Below are 19,417 nucleotides of genomic sequence, written 5' to 3' on the forward strand. Positions count from 1 at the left end.
GAACTGGGCAGATTCCCTGGGCCTGTGCAATGCCTGGAGAATCTGGCATCCCCAGAGCAGGCAGTTCCCTCATAAATCAGCTGCACACCGCACCCATGCACATATAGATACTATATTTGTCCCCTCTATTGACTGCCAAACGATTAGAGACATCTGTATCCTTCCCAGGGGCATCTCAGACCATTCACCTGTACTTCTCAGCATTGGGGAATCTCCTACCTCGGTACGCCCAACCTGACAGATGAACGCATGGTTCCTCCAGGAGAAATAGTTTAGAAAGGCAATTGGGGCAGAACTTCAGCAATATTTCCTTACCAATCACTCGTTTCTTGTTTAAAAAGGAACAAAAATTGATTTATCAACTCCGGAGTGATACACAAGGTTTGAATGATGGTATACCTTGGACCAGCCTTTAAATTGATAAGGCCATACCCTTAGGTGACATGATGAAAACATTCTTTAAATCTTTGTTTTTGTTTTCATATATAAATTTGAACTTTTATGTTAGCTCAGTTTGGCCATAAACGATTGATACACTCAGTCTGTATAGCATCATGTGTATTCACGGTGATTGGCTGTGCTAGTGTTCTGAAAGACCACCAGATTGAATATTAAAACCCTGCTGTGACGTTTTCGTAATGGCAAGTCCTACATTTACGTGCACACTCCGTATATAACAATCGATTTTGGTTTCTGCACGTCATTGCATTCTTTTATTTGTATTTCTATTTCTCTGAGTTATTTCTGATTTAATATGAAAATCATGTCTTGTCATTTTGAAATATTAAACCAGACATCTAAATGCAAAACTTCGTGTATAACGATTGATTCTGGTTTCTGCACCACACTGTATCTTTCGAGTATACTTTGGGACTCGAGAACACAATCATTGTTGGATTAATACTACAACTCCCATGAATCTCCTTTCCTTTTGACGTTCTATTACGGTGATGCGTACACATTTAAACGCGTCATTTTCACGCGCCGGTACCTCCCCGTCCAGCTCTACACAGCCGGAGGTACCGAAGGACAGGTAAGGGGCATTTGACATCGCTCTGCTTACACGTTTAGTTTGTATATTGCGGCACCTGACTGCCGTAACATCGGTCCCATGGGTTTCTTTATTGTAAAAAGAAATGCCTTACGAACTTTACATCATGGGTTATTTATGAGGAATTTGTCGACGCATTATACAAGCATGGTCATGACCTCATGTGGCAGAGACATACCATTATTATTCGTCCATCATGCGAGACAGATATACTTAGCATCGATGTGGCAAGATAACAAGAGATGATAGGAGTCTTTACCCCTCTTTTGACATGATTAATTTGTCTTTTTGTTAAAACAGCCGAACATGACGACAAACATTGCAGTAGGTCTCACTCCCCTTTTTGTCTCTCTAGATAACTTCTTTTATTGTCAATACAGCTAAACATGAGAGAGTATCAGAGAGTGTAGGCTTTATTCATCTTAAAACAGTCCTGTGGTGTGTTTACCATGATCCTGAGTAGAAGGGAAGCGCGTAGCGGTTTTTAGTGCCTAAAGCAGACAATGTTTTGCAAACTATATGTTATGCCCGTTTGTTTCGATACAGAGCGGGGCCTCATTTATCTGAGCGGATGCCAGGTGGGGTGAGGAGAGACCCCGTACTTTGAGGGGTAAGCGTCTTTGATAATTTCTTGAATACATTTTTTTGAATTTGGCGCATCGCGCTACAGATTGGTCTACTATGGCTGAATGAATGTTAATAATGTTGATTCAATGGAGCCGTTTAAGCATCTATTTTTAAGATATTGCTGTGGAAAATGATTGTGAACACTATTGTTATTTCTATTATAATTCTCATTATTATTGTTTTCAGGATTTGAGAATTACTCCACGTATATTTGGGAGTGTTTCAGAACCTGCATTCAAGTAGGTTTTGTATATTTTCATTTCAATTTTTGGATTACACGTTCAATACAGCAGTAGCATGGTTATTTTGGTCCTGACGAAAGCCTAATTGTCTTCCAATCATAAGGCTGAAACATGTAGACCGCATCTAGGACACTGGCAGTTATTTTGTCAAACTGCTTTTGCACTGTTTTTTAGTCTCATCACTTGGTCAGTTATTAATAAAATGTTTGTTCTGACCATGTAGATGTTTTTTAATATTCTCATTCGCTGATTTTTTTTTTTTGCACTGCTTAAACCATCAACCCTACTTAAACGTGTGTTAGCGACATCATGAAAGACCTGAAGATTAGAATTTAATTCTTCTTTGTTCATACACTATACAGCCCTCGTGAACTGGAGGGAAATGTATGGTTGAATCCTAAATGATGATGTACGCTACTTCTAGTGGCTGATGGGATTCATTACTAACGATATTGTTCACTTTCTGTTTTTTTCCTTATTTCTTAGGATGCTTATGTACAAAGTGTAAAGGCTCTTCGATTTTGACCCTGGTTTTCTGTTTGTTGTTATTGGGAACCCTCTCAACCTCGTCTCTATCTACTCACCCCTCATTGATGTTCACAATGACTCTAGAGCGCACCACCGACCTCTTCATCTCCTTACCTCTGGGTGGTACAATAGTTGGGGGCGACTTCAATGCAGTAATCAATCCCCACCTAGACACTACAAGCCCACCGTCCGCAACAAGAACCACTCACGCCAAACACTTGGCGAACTGGGCAGATTCCCTGGGCCTGTGCGATGCCTGGAGAATCTGGCATCCCCAGAGCAGGCAGTTCCCTCATAAATAAGCTGCACACCGCACCCATGCATATATAGATACTATATTTGTCCCCTCTATTGACTGCCAAACGATTAGAGACATCTGTATCCTTCCCAGGGGCATCTCAGACCATTCACCTGTACTTCTCAGCATTGGGGAATCTCCTACCTCGGTACGCCCAACCTGACGGATGAACGCATGGTTCCTCCAGGAGAAATAGTTTAGAAAGGCGATTGGGGCAGAACTTCAGCAATATTTCCTTACCAATCCCGGCTCTGACCCTTCTCCTGGTACCCTACGGGAAGCGGGCAATGCCACCATCCGTGGCTTCGCCAAGGGTGAACTTAAACTCCAGCGACAAGCACAAACACACCAGACCAACCTGAGAGAGGCTCAAGAGCTGTTCTCGAACAATGTCCTCCCGAAGACCGGGACGATGCTCAGGAAAGACAACTCTTACGGGGCGAAATCAAGCAACACTCCTTGGACGCCGCTAAGCTCCTGTGGAGATCCTCTAAAGCTAGGGTGTATGGCTATAGTCAGCGCAGCACCCTGAAACTTCTCTTTCGGACTTGCTTGGCACGGGTCGTCTCCACATCCCTCGCCTCAGCACAGCTGAGTCCCCTGACCTGGACCTCCCCATTACCTGCGAGGAGATTAATGACACCATATCGCACACCTCGCCTGGCAAGACCCCGGGCCAAGACGGTCTCCCACAGGAGTCCTACGCTGCATACCGGGAGATCCTCATCCCGCACCTCTCTGATCTCTTTGCTAAAGCCCTCGAAAAGGGCTCCTTCCCCCCCCACCCCCCGAGACAGATGTTACAACTATTGTTGTTCTCCCCAAAACTCAGCCGCCGCCGTCTAACTGCACTGATTACCGCCCCATCTCCTTCATAAACACAGAGGTTAGAATATTTGCTGCAGTCCTCGCCCAGCGAATGAGGCCCTACCTCACCAAACTGGTTCACCCCGACCAGTGTGGGTTCATACCTATGCAGGGGACCAGACACTGCCTCCGTCGTGTCTACCTGGCCTAGTGAACCGCCACTTGCTAACTCCTTATCTGGCACTTCTTCTCGTAGACTTTGAGAAGGCCTTTGATTCTGTGGATTGGCGGTACCTGGGTGACGTGCTGACCAAGGTGGGTTTTAGTCCACATTTTTGCAATCTGGTGAAGGTTCTCTTCCCTCGTCCTCAAGCTCGGGTGCTAGTCAACGGGGTATTATCGGAGGCGTTTCCCATTAGAAGAGGAACGAGGCAGGGGTGCCCCCTCTCATCTCTACTTTTCGCCTTAGCAATAGAGCCCCTAGTGAGCCTCATTCGGTCAGACGACCTCATTCGGGGTTGGGAGTGGCCGTACTCGGAAGAGGATAAAATTGCCCTGGACGCAGATGACGTCTTACTCTTCCTTGCGGAACTGGCCCAGTCTGGCCACCACTGTCTCCGGGTGCTGCACTCCTTCAAGCAGGCCTCCGGTCTGCGACTTAACCCCAGTAAATCGGTCTTGTTCCCCTTACACTTAGCGAGGGATTTCTACGACTGGCAAACCACAATACCCCTTAGGCGACAGTCTTTCAAATATTTGGGGATTTGGGTTGCATTGCTCCCTGATCTCGCCTGGTCCCTGAAAATAGCTTTGCTGGTGAAAAGAGCTAAGGAAGACCTTTGCAAATGGCAGACGCTGCCACTGAATCCCTTAGGAAGGGTCGCCCTGTTCAAAATGATGATCCTCCCTAGATAACTGTCATTCAGAACACCCCTTTCAGCTTCCCACGGGCCTGGTTCAGAGATCTGGACAGCCTAGCCACTAAATTTCTCTGGGGTGGTCGGAGACCCCGTATAATTCTAGCTCATTGCCGGATCCCAGCCTTCGACTGGGGCATGGGGATGACCAACTTATACTTGTATTATTTGGCGACCCGCCTACTCACATTACATGATTGCTTTAATGGGGATCCGGCCTACAGGCTGGAACTGGGTGAATTGGGTCTATTCCGAATTCAAACAATGATTTACAGGGGGCCCATACCAAGAACTTTACCTGGGGTGACACAAACCGTTCTTCTGGCCTGGTGGGCATCACTGCGCCACACCCAATGAACACACAAACTAACCCAACACACACCACTTTGGCACAGAGCGTGGCTAAGGGAGGTTAGTGCACTAAAAGGATATCGGTCTTGGAATCTCATCTGGATCTCCCAGCTCGGGGATGTGTGGACCGGTGACCACATACACTCCTTCCAGGATCTACAATCCAGGTATTCCTTACAACCCTCACAATTTTACAGATACCTGCAGCTGCGTCATGCTCTCCACTCACACATACCGGACGGCACAACGTTGCCGGAATATAGCCCACCTGAGGCGCAAACTATGATGGGGAACCTGGGGAAGGGGGGGTATCTCCTGTATTTATCGCTCATTAACCAACAACACCCCAACCACACTGGAGCGGCTCAGAAGCCAGTGGGAGGAATGGGTGGGTCCACTGGAGGAGGAGGACTGGAGGGACGCACTAATGGCGCCCAAGACAATCACTGCGTCGGCCAGGCTCTGCCTGATCCAACTGTACGATTTGCACGCTGCCTACTTAACCCCCGCTCACCTTCACAGGGCTGGCCTACACCCAACTGCCTCCTGTACCCGGCAGACTTCTTTCACATGGTTTGGGCATGTCCCCTTTTGGCACAATTCTGGGGGTGTATAGAACAGGAACACAGAGGTCCTGGGTTGGGAGGTCCCCCATGACCCGCTGCACACGCTCCTGGGGATCACAGACGGCCTGGATGGGTCCAGGAATGAAAAACTGCTCTTTAATACGGCGATGATCATAGCTAAGCGGGACATAGCCGCTAATTGGAAACGTTCTACTCCGCCCAGCGTCAGGAAGTGGCGGGCAGTCCGAAGAAATACCGTAAGGTCTGGGGCAAATGGATGGGTCGAATAGCATGTCTTTGTTTTGCTTCCTTGACTGTATGTGCTACCTGGGACCTCCCGAGGTCATGAGGTACAAGGGTTTACCATCTAATCAAATGTGGGATTTCTTCTTATTACTGTACTGTGCTATATTGCTTGTCTTTTTATCATGTCTAAACTCAATAAAATGGTTTATAAAATAATATATATAATGGAGGGGCCGAGCGGGTGTCTGTAATATTACATCTCTGTCCCTGAAATTAAAGACCTTCGCTAGTATGGGACAGGGAGGCTTACCTGTTTGCAGTGGCCCCCTGGGTACTAGATGGGCATGCTCCACTGAAAAATACATCAGGGTTGCAGGAGTTTTGTAATCAGATCGTCGCCAAATAAGTCTGTTGCCAGGCCCTCAGCCCTCTCTGGTACCCACAGAATGTTAAAGTTAATTCTGTGGGCCCGCACTTCAGTCTTCTAGCCTCACCTCCAGGGCATTTTGTTGTAGTTTGGAGCTTTTCCACATGTGCCTCGAGGTCTCTGGTGGATGACTGGAGCGTGGATATAGAGTCCTCAGTGGCTTTTACCCCGTCCCCCAGGTTTTGAAGGGCAGCATGCATCAGCGTTACCTCCGAGGTGACTGTATCAATTTTATTTTTGAGCCCTGAGCGCACTCCTTGGAGTGCAGTCTTTATAGCCTGTAGTGTGGGGCCTCCTTCATTAGTCATCAGCTTCTGGCGCTGGAGCAGATAGCCACCTCCCGGGGTGAAGTCAGAGCCTCCCTCCAATCCTCGTCGTCTAGATCTCCAACATCCTCGGCCCATTTTGTACGTATTTTATCGTGGGTCCCAGGTAAATTGTTGAGGATTTTACGATATGTCAATGAAATAGATTGGTCTGCTAGATAGTCATCCAATATCCTATCCTTCATGGGAGAGAAGACCGGCAAGTCTGAGCCTCTGTGTATCGCCTTATTTAATGCGCTTCGTGCTTGAAGGTATCGAAAAGCTTCCCCACGTGAAGTTGGTACTGAGTCTGTAGGACGCCGAACAGGACTACATCCTCTTCGTCCACAGGTCCCCCACCCTCGAAAGGCCAATCAGGTCCCATTTGTCATACCCCAGTTGTTTTGAGAGCATACCCAATTGACTCGATTCGAGCAGCGGAGTAACCTGTGTAATCGTGCCTCTCCAGCCCAAAGCAGCAGTTGCTGTGTGCCATATAGAAACCGTGGTGGAAGTCGGGGTATATTTAGGCATGTGTTTTGTCCCGCCATACAATGCCCTCAAGTAATTGCCAGCAGCATATTACGCCTATCCATCCTGTATGCTGGGTCTGTGATGGGTTGGTGCATCCCGGGGTTGAGAACCACCAGCTGTGAAGCCCAGTAGTAGGATCTGATAGCTGGCAAGGCAATACCACCTTCATAACAGCTTTTGGTAAGCTTAGCCAGGGCGATTTGGGGTGTACCATTGTTCCACAGTAGAGAGCGTACCTCGGAGTAAACCAACTGAAAGTATAGAGGTGAGACCGAAAATGGCGTGTTTTGCAGGGCGTAGAGAAAGCAGGGAAGTGCCATCCTTTTATAAAGGGCGGCTCTTCCCAGGAGTGTAAGGGGTAATGTTTTCCAGTGTTGCACGTCAGTCTGTTGCCTTTTTTGTCTATTTGTGCCTTTTTGTTCTGTCTGTGCCGCTTCCCTGTTTCTGCTTTCACCGTTTTTTCTAGTTTTTCACCTTTTGCTCCCCTTCCCTGTTCTGCTGCCCCCGCGGCCCCTCCCCCCTGCCGGTTTCCGCTCCCGCCCCCCAGCTGTGCTCCCTCCCCCATCCCCTACTTAATGGCAGACGGAAGAAACAACAACTGCCAGCTGTCTAAGCCAAACACCACCCACGGCCAGTTCTCCTGCCTGGCACTGCTGCCGCACCTTCACCCACCTCCGGGTCCCCACAGGTACCACCCACCCACCAGATGCCAGTGCACACAAACCCCTGAGCTGTATCCTCAACGTACGCTCCCTGCACAGACATGCAGTGGAAATCTGGGACCTCCTCGGCACCCTGTCACCAGAGATCACCTTCTTCACAGAAACTTGGACCAACGCCACCTCCCCCCAACATCACTACCGCCATACCCGACAGATACAAGATCCAGAGGAAGGACCGCCTCAACCTAGTTGGGAGGCGGACTCGCCATCGCACCCAAGAACTCCCTCCGGCTCACCACATCCAGCACAAACGACTCCTGGACCCCCACAGAACATATCCATTTCCAGATCCAGACCAATCCCAGAATGACCCTATGCAGTACCCTCACCTACAGACCTCCTGGACCATGAACCGCATTCGCCGCAAACATCACCGACCTCATCGTGCCCCACACCATCATCTCCATGGACTACATATTGCTCAGAGAACTGAATTTCCACCTCGATAACCTCAGCGACCCCCAACTCCACTGCCCTCCTGGACAACCATGCCAACATCGGACTAAAGCAGCTTGTCACCACCCCCACCCACCCACAAGGCAGGACACACCCTCAACCTCCCTCTTCGCAGAAGGGAACAACATCCCCTTCAGCCACACTACGCAACTCCTCTGGATGGACCACCACTGCGTACACTACTCCTTCTCTAAACCAACTGCACACAAACCTACACCACGCCCCCATGCAGGAATTGGAGCAAGGTCACAGAAGAACACCTCAAATCCACCCTCATTCACATGCCCCCTCCCCCCATGACAGACGTCAACTCTGCAGCCCACAAACTCCAAAAATGGATTACCGACTGCGCAGACAGGCTCGCTCCCTTATGCAACTCCAACAAACAGCATCCACAAAGGCCACCTGGTTCACCAATGACCTTCAAAAATCCAGACGCACCTGCAGACGTCTCGTGAAAGTCTGGAGAAACACCAAAACCCTGGAAGCATAGACCAGCTTAAAGAACGCCATGACAGAATACCATCAACGCATTAGATGCACCAAAAGGAACTTCATCCAGGACAAGATCCTTGCCAACTCCAGCAACTCCAATGAGCTCTTCATCATACAGGAATTCACCAAACCCCCCAGCGAAGCCTCAGATGTCACGCCCTCCCAGGACCTCTGCAACAAACTTGGCTCCTACTTCTATCTCAAGATCAAGGCCCTCTACGACAACTTCAACCTACCTCCAGCAACGCCAGCCAGCCTACCATTTCCGCACGGACCCTAGTCACAACAGAGGACACCCCCACGGACACCGGCCCACCGCACATTTTCCACAGAGACGCCGCCACCATAGCTCCCGAACTGTGACTCACCATTAACTCCACCTTTGAAACCAGCATGTTCCCCGACGACTGGAAACGCGCAGAAGTCAAGCCCCTCAAGAAACTCTCCACTGACCCGACAGACCTCAAACTGCAGACCTATCTCTCTCCTCTCCTACACAGCTAAAGTAACTGAGAAGATCGTCAACATCCAGCTCACGAACTCCATCAAAGCTAACTCCATCCTCGACACCTCCCAATCTGGATTCCGCAGCAACCACAGCACCTAGACTGCCCTCCTAACCGCCACAGACAACATCCGTACTCTCAACCAGGGCCACATGGCGGCCCTAATCCTATTTGACCTCTCCGCAGCTTTCAACACCGTCTCCCACAGCACACTCACCGCCAGACTCCATGACACCGGCATAGAGGGAACCGCCCTCGACTGGATCTGCTCTTTCTTCACCGGCAGAACCCAAAGAATCGGATTCCCGCCCTACCCTCTCCAAACCCACAGAGATCAGCTGTAGAGTACCCCAAGTATCATCGCTCAGCCCCACGCTTTTCAACATCTACATGGGCCCCCTTGCTGCCATCGTCAGATAGCACGTACTCAGCATAGTATCCTATGCCGACAACACCCAGCTCATCCTCTCCCTCACAAAGGAACCCGACAGCGCTAGACTAAGCCTCCAGAAAGGAATGAAAGACATCGCTTCCTGGATGAGCAGTAGCTGCCTGAACCTCAATTAAGAGAAGACAGAAGTCCTCGTACCCACCCCTCCACATGGGACAACACCTGGTGGCCCACCACCCTCGGCAACATCCTCACACCTACAGACCACACCCACAACCTCTGCACCCTACTCGACTCATCCCTCACCATTACCGGACAGGTCAAAGCCATCACACCCAATGTGCTTCAACATCCTCTGCAAGACCTTCAAATGGATCCCCCCCGAATCCAGGAAGACCGTCACCCACCCATGCACTCATAACCAGCAGACTAGACTACTGAAACGTACTCTACGCCGGAATCAACAAAACCCTGCTCCGAAAACTCCAGACCATCCAGAACACCGCTGCCAGACTCGTCCTCTGCATCACACGACAAGGCCACATCACCCAGCACCTACAAAACCTCCACTGGCTTCCCGTCGAGAAGAGAGTGACCTTCAAGCTACTCGCTCACGCCTACAAATCCCTCCATAACACCGGATCTCAGTACCTCAATGAAAGAGTCTCCTTCTACACACCCAAGAGAAACCACCGCTACGCAGACCTTGCCCTTGCCGAAACCCCTTGCATCTGCAGAGCCAGAACAGGTGGGAGAGCCTACTCCTACATCGCGGCAAAGACCTGGAACAAACTCCTGCTCAGCATCAGACGTTCCCCCATTCTGCTTGCCTTCAGGAAGAGCCTCAAGACCTGGATCTTTGGGTAAGACATAGCTGCACGTTTCTCCCCCTCTGCACGTGTGAGTAGCAGGCATCACAAATTCATGATCGATTGATTAAATATGTGAGCTGCAGAATAAAGCACAAATGCAAAGAGGAAGCAAAAAAAGCAAAATTAAGCTATTTCTCCCTTTTACTCCTCTCTCAGGTAGGTGCACGATTTTCACATTAAATCAGGTTTACCACCTTCAGTAAATCATGAATGCATTAAAATACAAGGGTGGGTGTATGGCAATGCTCATGGTCCTCCCATTTAACGTCAACCCGACACAGTGTAACCAACGTGATTCACTTTTTGCTATGTCTGTCTAGGGTTTTTAGTAAAGACAGGAAGATTGGCGCTCAGGCTAATTTGCGTAGTGTCTACTGTGTTCAGAGTGTGCACGGTGCTTCCAGGTCGGAGGAAACACCCTGTAACCCCAGTGAAAGTGTGAGTTGAGAACCTACACGAATAATGAGAATGCAGTCATGGGCACACGTAATAGGGTTATAACAATGGTTGTAATGTCTCGCTTTGTACGAATGTCTGTGGTCAACACCAGTTTTTATTCAAATGTTTAATATTTTGATGCAAAAACAAACAACCAGCCGACATGTGTTTTGTCACGTAGGGGTAGTAAACCTGTGACTTCTTAAGGGCTGGGGAAGATACAAAATATTGAATGAACTAATTGAAATCATGAAGTGGTTGTTACCAAACCAGGAGTAACACAACAACATTCAATGTTTTGTATCTTCCCCAGCCTATTACATGTGCCCAGGACTGCATTCTCGTGATTCACTTTTTGGTTTTTTACAGAGCCACGCAAGGTGACACAAATTGGTCCTTGAGTGGCTTTCTAAATCTGAAATATTTTGAATTGTGGCTGCTCCAAAAAGTGGCACAACCAAAATGAAAAATGTTAGTGTTCTAAGTGTTGTCCCTGAGGTTGTGGGACACTTGGGTGTGTTTAACTGGACCTCTGCTGCAATCTCTGAAAAGTACATAGAATGGTTTTTAACTTACAGCCATGGGAGAACTGAGACCAACCATCTGAGCGAATCCCACAAGAGTGCAGCTTCACTGGGTTAAAGAAAAAGGTTTCTTGTGCAAGGAGCTTCTCTGCAGCAGCAAATCTGTTTCATCTGGTCCTCTATGAGAAGGTATCCAGGCAGGTGGAACTCTTCATCAATAGAACCTTTAGCCTTGTCAGATGGAGAATACTGACCTCTGAGAAAAGAGACTTTGTGCCCGATTATGAGTTTGGTGGTGAGATGGACCGTCAAACCCATGGTGGCAGTGCAATAACTGCCACACAAGTGGTTGGACTGCTGTATTAGAAGGATGGCAATGAGACCACCATAGGACCGACACAACCCCCAAAGATCTGCGATACCTGGCGGTGGATCGGTGGCCTGAGGACCACAATAAGCTGGCAGAACCCCTACAGCACCGACATGCATATTACTAGTTTCCTCACATCCAACGTTTTCATGGCGGTGAGCCCACCCATATAAAGGGCAACTTGGGAGGCATTACAGGGCCTCCGTTTCCCCCAGGGCCATGGGATGCATGCATGGGGGCACTTTCTGCATGCACCCCCTTTCCTGCACAGCATGGACTATAAAGTCCAAGCCGTGCAGGAACGGGCTTTGGCGTTCCCATTGCGAGGCCTTTTTAATAGGCACCACTGTGGGAACGCCAAAGGACCACCTGCCAGACTACAAGATAACTCTTAATTTGGCGTTTGGCCAGCAGTGAGGTATGGCAGTGTGGGAGGGGGCAGTGGCGTGGTGTGGCAGCCCGCTCTCCCACCACCTAACTCATAATCAGGCCCCAAGTCCAAAGGTATAAATCTTGACTCGTCTAACAAAAGTACTTACTTGACACAAAATTCAGACATCTCCCACCTAGACCTTTTCCCCTCCAAAACCAACAGCTTCAGCACAGACCATTGCCTAAAAACTGTCTGGCTTCCAGAAAACTTCTGTTACAGCCTGCAACATTGCCGCGCTCAAGAATCTCCACTTCGATTTCTAAGTCCTAAGGTAAAATCTTCAGCCTGAACGAACCGGTTTGGTGTATCTGACTGCATTCCATCTTGGTTTGCCTCAAATTGCACCCAGCTCCAGGTCCCCCATGAACAGGGATATATTATTGACACACTTTCTTGTGAAAAAATAATACCTCCGGTTCCTCTTACTGGTTTTTCATTGTTTTGAAGTCAATCTGTTTAATCTATTTTTGTAGATTGGAGTTGGATTACTTTTGTGTTGTGCTTTAAACGTGTAGGTGTTTTGGTACTTTTGAATGCTTTACACATTTTCTCTAATTTGACAGTGTTTGCTTTGTGCTATATCTACGAGGGGATTAGTTTGGGTTGAAATTACTGAAACCTCAGCTTGGACCAAAAATATTTGTGAGTTTATTACTTTGCTTAGCCATTACCCACTCAAAAGTAATGATTCATTTTCTTACAGGTACTCTGTGTTTCTTATATACACTACATTCTCTCACCCTGCTATGCAACTGTTGTATTGTCAGAGTTGCCAACAATCTTAAAGTTTGTGAAAGCTTAATATAGGCTGTCCTAAATACTGCCTACACACACACCAGCGCATAGCAACTTTAAAGTCTTCTGCAAAACAACAAGGAAGAGAGAAGCTCCAATACTTAAAGCAATAGCACATTACAAGCTCTTCAAAGTTCAGGGTTTACTCCAAGAATAAAGTATTAGTCTGTGAGCAGAGAGAATATTGGTTGTATCCAGTCTAAAAAGGTTACATTGTATTCATTTGATGTCTGTGTCTTTCATTACAGAACAAATGTAACTAAAATGTCGCATAATGTCAGAACAGGACTAGTGAAAGATCTTTGAGCTTTAAGGGTCCAATGTATAGTTTGATTGGCGGTAGTCTGTCAGTCAGGGTGGTGGAAGTAATTACATAAGCCACTATGCTGAACTACAGCACACTATGAAGATACAAAAAGCATTGTGAACAGCGGACATCGTTTTTGACGGCCACCCACCAAACTCCAAAAAGATATAGGGACTCATGAGAATGTTGGACGTTATGACTTCCGCCCAACACTGACTTAGTCATGAACCGACCGACACCCGGTCATCGGCCCCACTACTGTCTCATCCCTGTATTTTACTATGGGAGCATGCATTCCGGCCGTAAACCAGTCATAATGCATGCTCCCATAGTAAAATGGGAGGTGTAGTTCAGCCCTGCACCCCTGGTAGGCACCTCAAGGGATCCTCTCAGCCTCAAATGGGAGGCCGTGCACCAAAGGGGGCCCTGCTGGGGCCCCCGAACACGCTTTACAACATGGTTTCCATCTCTGACAGACCAACATGGAAACCATGTCAGAAACCATGATCATAATCTCAAGGGCGAAAAGAGCCACCCTTGAGATTGCATGCCGCATTCCAACTGGCACACAGGCTCTCCAAGCCAGTCGGAAGCCAGCCGGAATGACCGGTCTGATTCCTTTCCGAATACGTACATCAAAATGAGGAGGTTGGAAAGGAATCCAACCGGCCCATTACGATGCGGCACGCCATCCGAGCCGTATCGTAATGGGCCCTTTAGTGTCATGGCTATGGTGTTGTCGACCCTCAGACCATGTGCTAGTAAATAAAGTGACACATGTTACATCATGGAACTTGCCCCAGACTTATGCACCCAGCCCCTGTTATTAGCAGTGTCACCTACCTGGTGATGCACGTGATGGATGGGTGTCAATAAAGCCGCTAAGGAATGGTAGTTAAGTTCTGTGTTCAGCAGAACACTACAATGGCAAAGATACTAATACGTGATATATTGTGGCCAGGGTTAACCCATTAATTCAGAGCCTATGTTTATTTTTCTAACTCTTGTATTACCCATGTGAAAGTGATGCCCTTGGAAATCACTAACTGGCACAGTGTGAGAGGTTTATTACATGATTAGATACAAGAAAGCATGTCAGAAATATTTTACATGTACTTGATTATTGTGAAAGTACTAGTTAGTTCCCTTTGAAGCCTAAAAAAACTTCAGAATTTGTGGCATGTAGGACAAAATCAGCATAGTAAGAGAAGTAGAAATCATTAAGTATGGTCTTTGCAGTGTCTTCCCAGCCCAGTTACTCGCCAATGACTATGCCACACAGGAAGTCTTTATTCATGTACGCGCAAATGCAACTCACCACACTGAAACAGCAATCGATGCATTACACCCTAACACTTACTTCACGTTTCTAGGCAGACAATCAGGACCCAAAAGGGTTCAGTCACTATTAACTCACAAGATACTACGTCTGTTCAAATACATTTTGCCAGAATGTAATCATTATAAAACTGCTACATTTATGTAAAATCCAATTTATAATTAAGCTTTTTGACCGTCCGAGGAACATCTGAGTTTTGTTCTGTCCTTCTTGTGCCATTTCCCCTTGTTTTTCTCTCTATTTTATCACAAGGGCCCTAAGTTTGCCGTTATGCATTTTGACCAGGGTCCTAGCCTCTCATCTATTTTTTTAATTCTTATTACTTTCCTGATGTGAAAGTGAATGTCTTTGTAAACACTTCCGAGCATTGTCAGAGAAATTTGTGGCCTATTAAGCTATGCCAATCCATTTTTTTACATGTGTTTATTGGGTTTTTCAACTTACATAGGAACATAACATACATCATTGCAGTGTAAAAAATGCACAGCACAGACAATAAGCATACCTACTGCTAGAGGTAATTCTGCAATGTAGTATCTTCAGCGGATCGCAATAGCATTTTAACAGGCGTTTGTTAATTAAGCACAGACCTTCACTATGATATGGGCTCAAAGCTGAAGTCCAGTTTGTGCACCCAAAACCAACGCACACAGGTTCAAATCGAGTGTTCCCTCAGATAATATATATGGGGCTCTTGGCAGAGACAAGGCTGGCAGAAGTTCCGCATAGTTCATTAACTGATCCTTACAATAAATAAGGTCTGCTTGCCATTCCTTAAATTTGGGGGCCCGCCCTCTGCCCCATCTGCACTCCACCCTCCATTTGGCCAGCAACAGACTCATTGCTACAAACTTTCTGTATGATGTTTGTATTTCAGTTGTGTAGCCCAGAAGTGCCAGTAGGGGGGAAACGGCAAGAGGGGTGTCTATCATTTGGGACAGAGCAGCAATCGCCTCGTGCCAATACCCATGAACTTCGTAACGCTGCCATGCAAGGTGTAAGAAGCCGGCCCCCGCTTGATGACATCTCTCACATAGGTCGTCAGTTCTCATTTTGTATTTGTAAAGACACGTGGGTGTATAGAAAGTTTGCAAGTATTTGAAGTGTATGATTCATAAGCGACTGCTTGCTGTAATAGCTTACGTCTGTGTGCAGCAATATGTCCACCTCCTGTTCGCCAAGGACCACTCCAGGTCATGATCCCATGCCTCCCGGACCCTGTGTTTCGGCTGTGTCCTCTCAAGCAGCGCGGCCTGGTATATGCTAGGGTGTGTAGTGTTTATAGATTTGGGGGTTCCTGAGGGAATCCCAGGACATTGGCCCTAAGTTTGTGTTTCAGTCTTATATAAAGAAATATCTCCAATGAAGAGACATTATCCCCAGTCAATAACTCCTGCCTTACCCCGAACACACCCCCTGGTAAAGGTCGCCCCAGAAGTTTAGGTCTCTCCTACAGAGTATCTCACGGCATACAGTCTCATGTGTGACTGGCGCACACGAGAGGTACGGGAGAGGCACAAGTGGGGAGTACAGTGTCGGTTTGCCCACTATTTTAGCTAGCCACTCCCAGGCTTGGTTAGTGCAGGTTACCATGTGATGGGCTACTCCAGGGAAGCGCGTTCCCAGAAAGGGGGTTGTGGGCGTAGGAGCCATATATCCCTGCTCGATGGCCAGGTGTGGCATAAAGGGTGGCGGATGGAGCCAATATATTGTGTAGTGGGCTTGACCAGCCAGAAAATAAAGCTCCATATCTAGAACCTGAAAACCCCCATTGAGGCATGGTTGCGTCATGGTCTGCCATCCCACTCTGGGTTATTTCTCCCCCCAAGCTGGTCTGATGATTAATGATTGGAGGGTGTTGAAGGGGAGTCCCGGATTAAAGGGTATATTAATGAATAGATACAATAATTTAGGTAACAGGAATATTTTCATCAAGGCCACTCTGCCAGCCAATGAGAATGGCATCATGAGCCATTGAGACACCCAGCTAGTGATGGTTTCAATCACAGTGCCACAGTTTGCGCAAAGCGTTTCTTCTTTATTTCTCGTTATTATCACGCCTAGATATTTTATTTCCATTTCGCACCATTTCAATGGGAACTGAACAGTGCTGGGACTGAGCTGAAAAATCTGAGATTTACTCTAGTTGATCCCTATTCCGGAGAGGGAACCAAATCTGATGCTCTCTTAGAATCGGTTTGAGGCTAATCTGTGGGTCCCGGAAATAAAGAGTGACATCGTCGGCATATAATGATATTAGTATCTGACGTGAGGGGTATGGTATAGCATGCTCTCTATGATGTTGCCGTATCTTGGCCATGAGGAGTTCGATGGCGTGAGCAAAAAACAAAGGGGACAGAGGGTAGCCCTGGTGTGTGCCTCGCATAATCGGGGTCGGACTGGAGTATAGACCGTTAATCTGTATAATGGCCTTAGGCCGGCTGTAGGACTTTGCCTTTTTGGCTAATGTTCCGTAAACCTTTTGCTTTTCCCCCGGACCGTTTTCCTGACATAGAGTTGCCAATTTAGATTCTTTGGGTACTTTGCTATTGCTGATCAGTGTCAAAGTACAAGTGTTCCCGGTGTAAAGTGTAATTGTAATTGGTTGGCCATGATTGGTATGTTTGAGTTACTAGTAAAGTCTCTAGTAATATGCAGTGTGCGCCAGGGCTAGTAATGTAAAGGTGTGCGGAGAAGGGAACTCAGGCCTGCGGTGTAGGGCCTGAATGCAGTTTGCTAAGTTAGCATGTTGTCCTGACAAGTGCAACCACTTGTCAGGCCTTACCTTCCCTTTTGCGTACACAGTGGGCACCCCTGTGGTAGGTCCTGGGTAACCCTTGGGCAGGGTGCAGTGTAAGTAAAAGGCAGGACATATACTGAGGTGTGTGCTATGTCCTGACAGTGAAAAGCACTCTGTTTCATTTTCACTGGTGAAAGGCCATCCTGCCCATAGGACAGAATGGGGGAGGCTGGGTATTGTGTGTGTTAGCCTAGCTTCCCAGAAGTTTAAAATGGAGAGGTTAAGTTTAGTATGTATGAACTCAGTGTCATAACACATCTTTCTATGAAAGTGGTTTTGTCACTGTGTGTTCAGAAACCAGTCTTTTAGAAAGTGGCTGATTTTTGTGCTTTAATCATTTCTGTGTCTCTGCTGAATGTGGATTGACTGTCTGGATCTGAGAGGTGAGAGGAGCTGGGGGAGTTCTTGACCCAGGGAGGGGTTGAGATGGCACCAGGCTGACCTGCATCTGGAGAGTAGGCAGAGGAGAAGCCCCGGGAGGTGAAGAGGCCTGGGTTGCTGCTATAAAATAATTTCCTGTTGGGTGATTAAGGATCCAGGCCCCCAGTATCAAATGGAGAAAGGTGACACTGGGAGGGAGACACCCAGAACTAATTTAGGCAGAGGTCAGACCCCTGAGCACAACGAACTTCAAAGACATTTAGGGGTATAACTATGAGAGCTAAGACCCCTGAACGTTGGAATAGAAATGGATTGAGACTGAAAAGGCTTGGACACATTTTGTGGTCAAGAGGAACCTCTGATAAGGAAGGAACAACTGAAGAAGCTGCTGGGAAGGACCAACCCTTGCTTCGTGATCTGGGGGCTGGTCTGCAGTTTGCTGTTTAAACCAAAGAAGAGGCTGTTGGGACTGTGCTTTGTGCGCTGGGTCCCCCTGCTTAAAGAAGAGTGTGCTTTGTGCATTGTTACCCCAAGGTGAGCTGGCTTCCTGTTTGGAAACACAGGAACATACAAGTTTCCGGAGAAGTTTCAAGCAACCCGGTGGGCGCGTGTTGTGGCAGCTTGAGACCCTCGGAAGGTGTGGTCTTGGACACATGGAGGAGAAGTGAGACTCTGACACGCGGGGTGCGTGTCGTGGTGCACCGCAGGTGTTGGTGAAGAGCGCCTGGTCAGCGTGTGCATCGGAGGTGAAGGGAGTCTCGGACGCGCAGGGTGCGTGTTGTGGTGCACAGGAGGCATTGGTGAGGAGTGCCTGGTCAACGTGTGCATCGGAAGTGGAGTGAGTCTCGGACAGTCAGGGTGCGTGTCGGGGTACACTAGAGGCGCTGGTGAAGAGCGCCTGGTCATCGAGTGCACCGGAGGAGAAGTGAGGCTCGGACAGTGAGCGTGTCGGGGTGCGGCCGAAGGCGTTGGTGAAGAGCACCTGGATATCGAGGCACTGGAGTTCAAGTAAGTCTCAGTGAAGCAGTGTGCGTGCTTTGGTGCAACCTGGGACTATGGAGATGATCGGCTGATCATCGTGTGCACCAAAAGAACAGAGCAGTGTGCGTGTCTTGGTGCCAACTGAGACCGCAGGAAGGAGTGCCTGGTGAATGTGCACTCCGAGTTGATGTGAAGTCCCATCAGCGTTGTGTGTGTGTGGGTTCATGCCAGAGGAGACCCGGAGGGTGCTGTTGTGAACGTGCACCCGGAGTAAACGTAATCTCAGAGGAGTGGGGTACGTGTGCGCTGCGGCCGCCTGAGACCTTCCTAACATTCGCGTCCCAGACCGGCAGCCCCGGAGGAGCTGAGCTGCCAGGCCGAGCTGCTGAGACCCATTGAGAAAGTTCTGCATGGAAGGCACAGTTCGCTGAAGGAGGAGAGGAGAGTGGGGTTGCGCCCCAGGTAACGTGGATCACTGCCTGGACAGGGTACGGGCTCGGAGGGACACTCTCTTGGCCTCTCAGTCCTTCTGGCGACATGAGCCTTTGCTTAGATTGGGGCCCATACTGACCAAAGGAGTGGCAGTACTGGGGCCAGAGGGAGAAGCTGTACTTTATGTCATCGTTGATACGTGCGGGGGCAACTGTTATCGAAGAGACTGACTGTCGTAATACACATTGCCAATTTTGCTGCTAACGAACTGCCGGA

The 19,417-nt window shown here is 48.2% G+C and overlaps 1 long non-coding RNA gene across 1 annotated transcript in view; it reads left to right on the forward strand.

Moving 5' to 3' along the window:
- The first annotated feature begins 989 nt into the window (after positions 1-989).
- The window catches only part of LOC146869999 (uncharacterized), a 52,046-nt gene continuing 33,618 nt past the window's right edge, over positions 990-19,417 (forward strand). Inside the window, exons 1-3 of the long non-coding RNA XR_014968440.1 lie at positions 990-1,033; positions 1,598-1,661; positions 1,865-1,917. This is a non-coding gene — a long non-coding RNA (uncharacterized LOC146869999). The remainder of the gene's footprint in view (positions 1,034-1,597; positions 1,662-1,864; positions 1,918-19,417) is intronic.

The sequence above is a fragment of the Triturus cristatus genome, chromosome 1_1, assembly GCF_964204655.1.
Source record: "Triturus cristatus chromosome 1_1, aTriCri1.1, whole genome shotgun sequence".
NCBI classification, from domain to species: domain Eukaryota; kingdom Metazoa; phylum Chordata; class Amphibia; order Caudata; family Salamandridae; genus Triturus; species Triturus cristatus.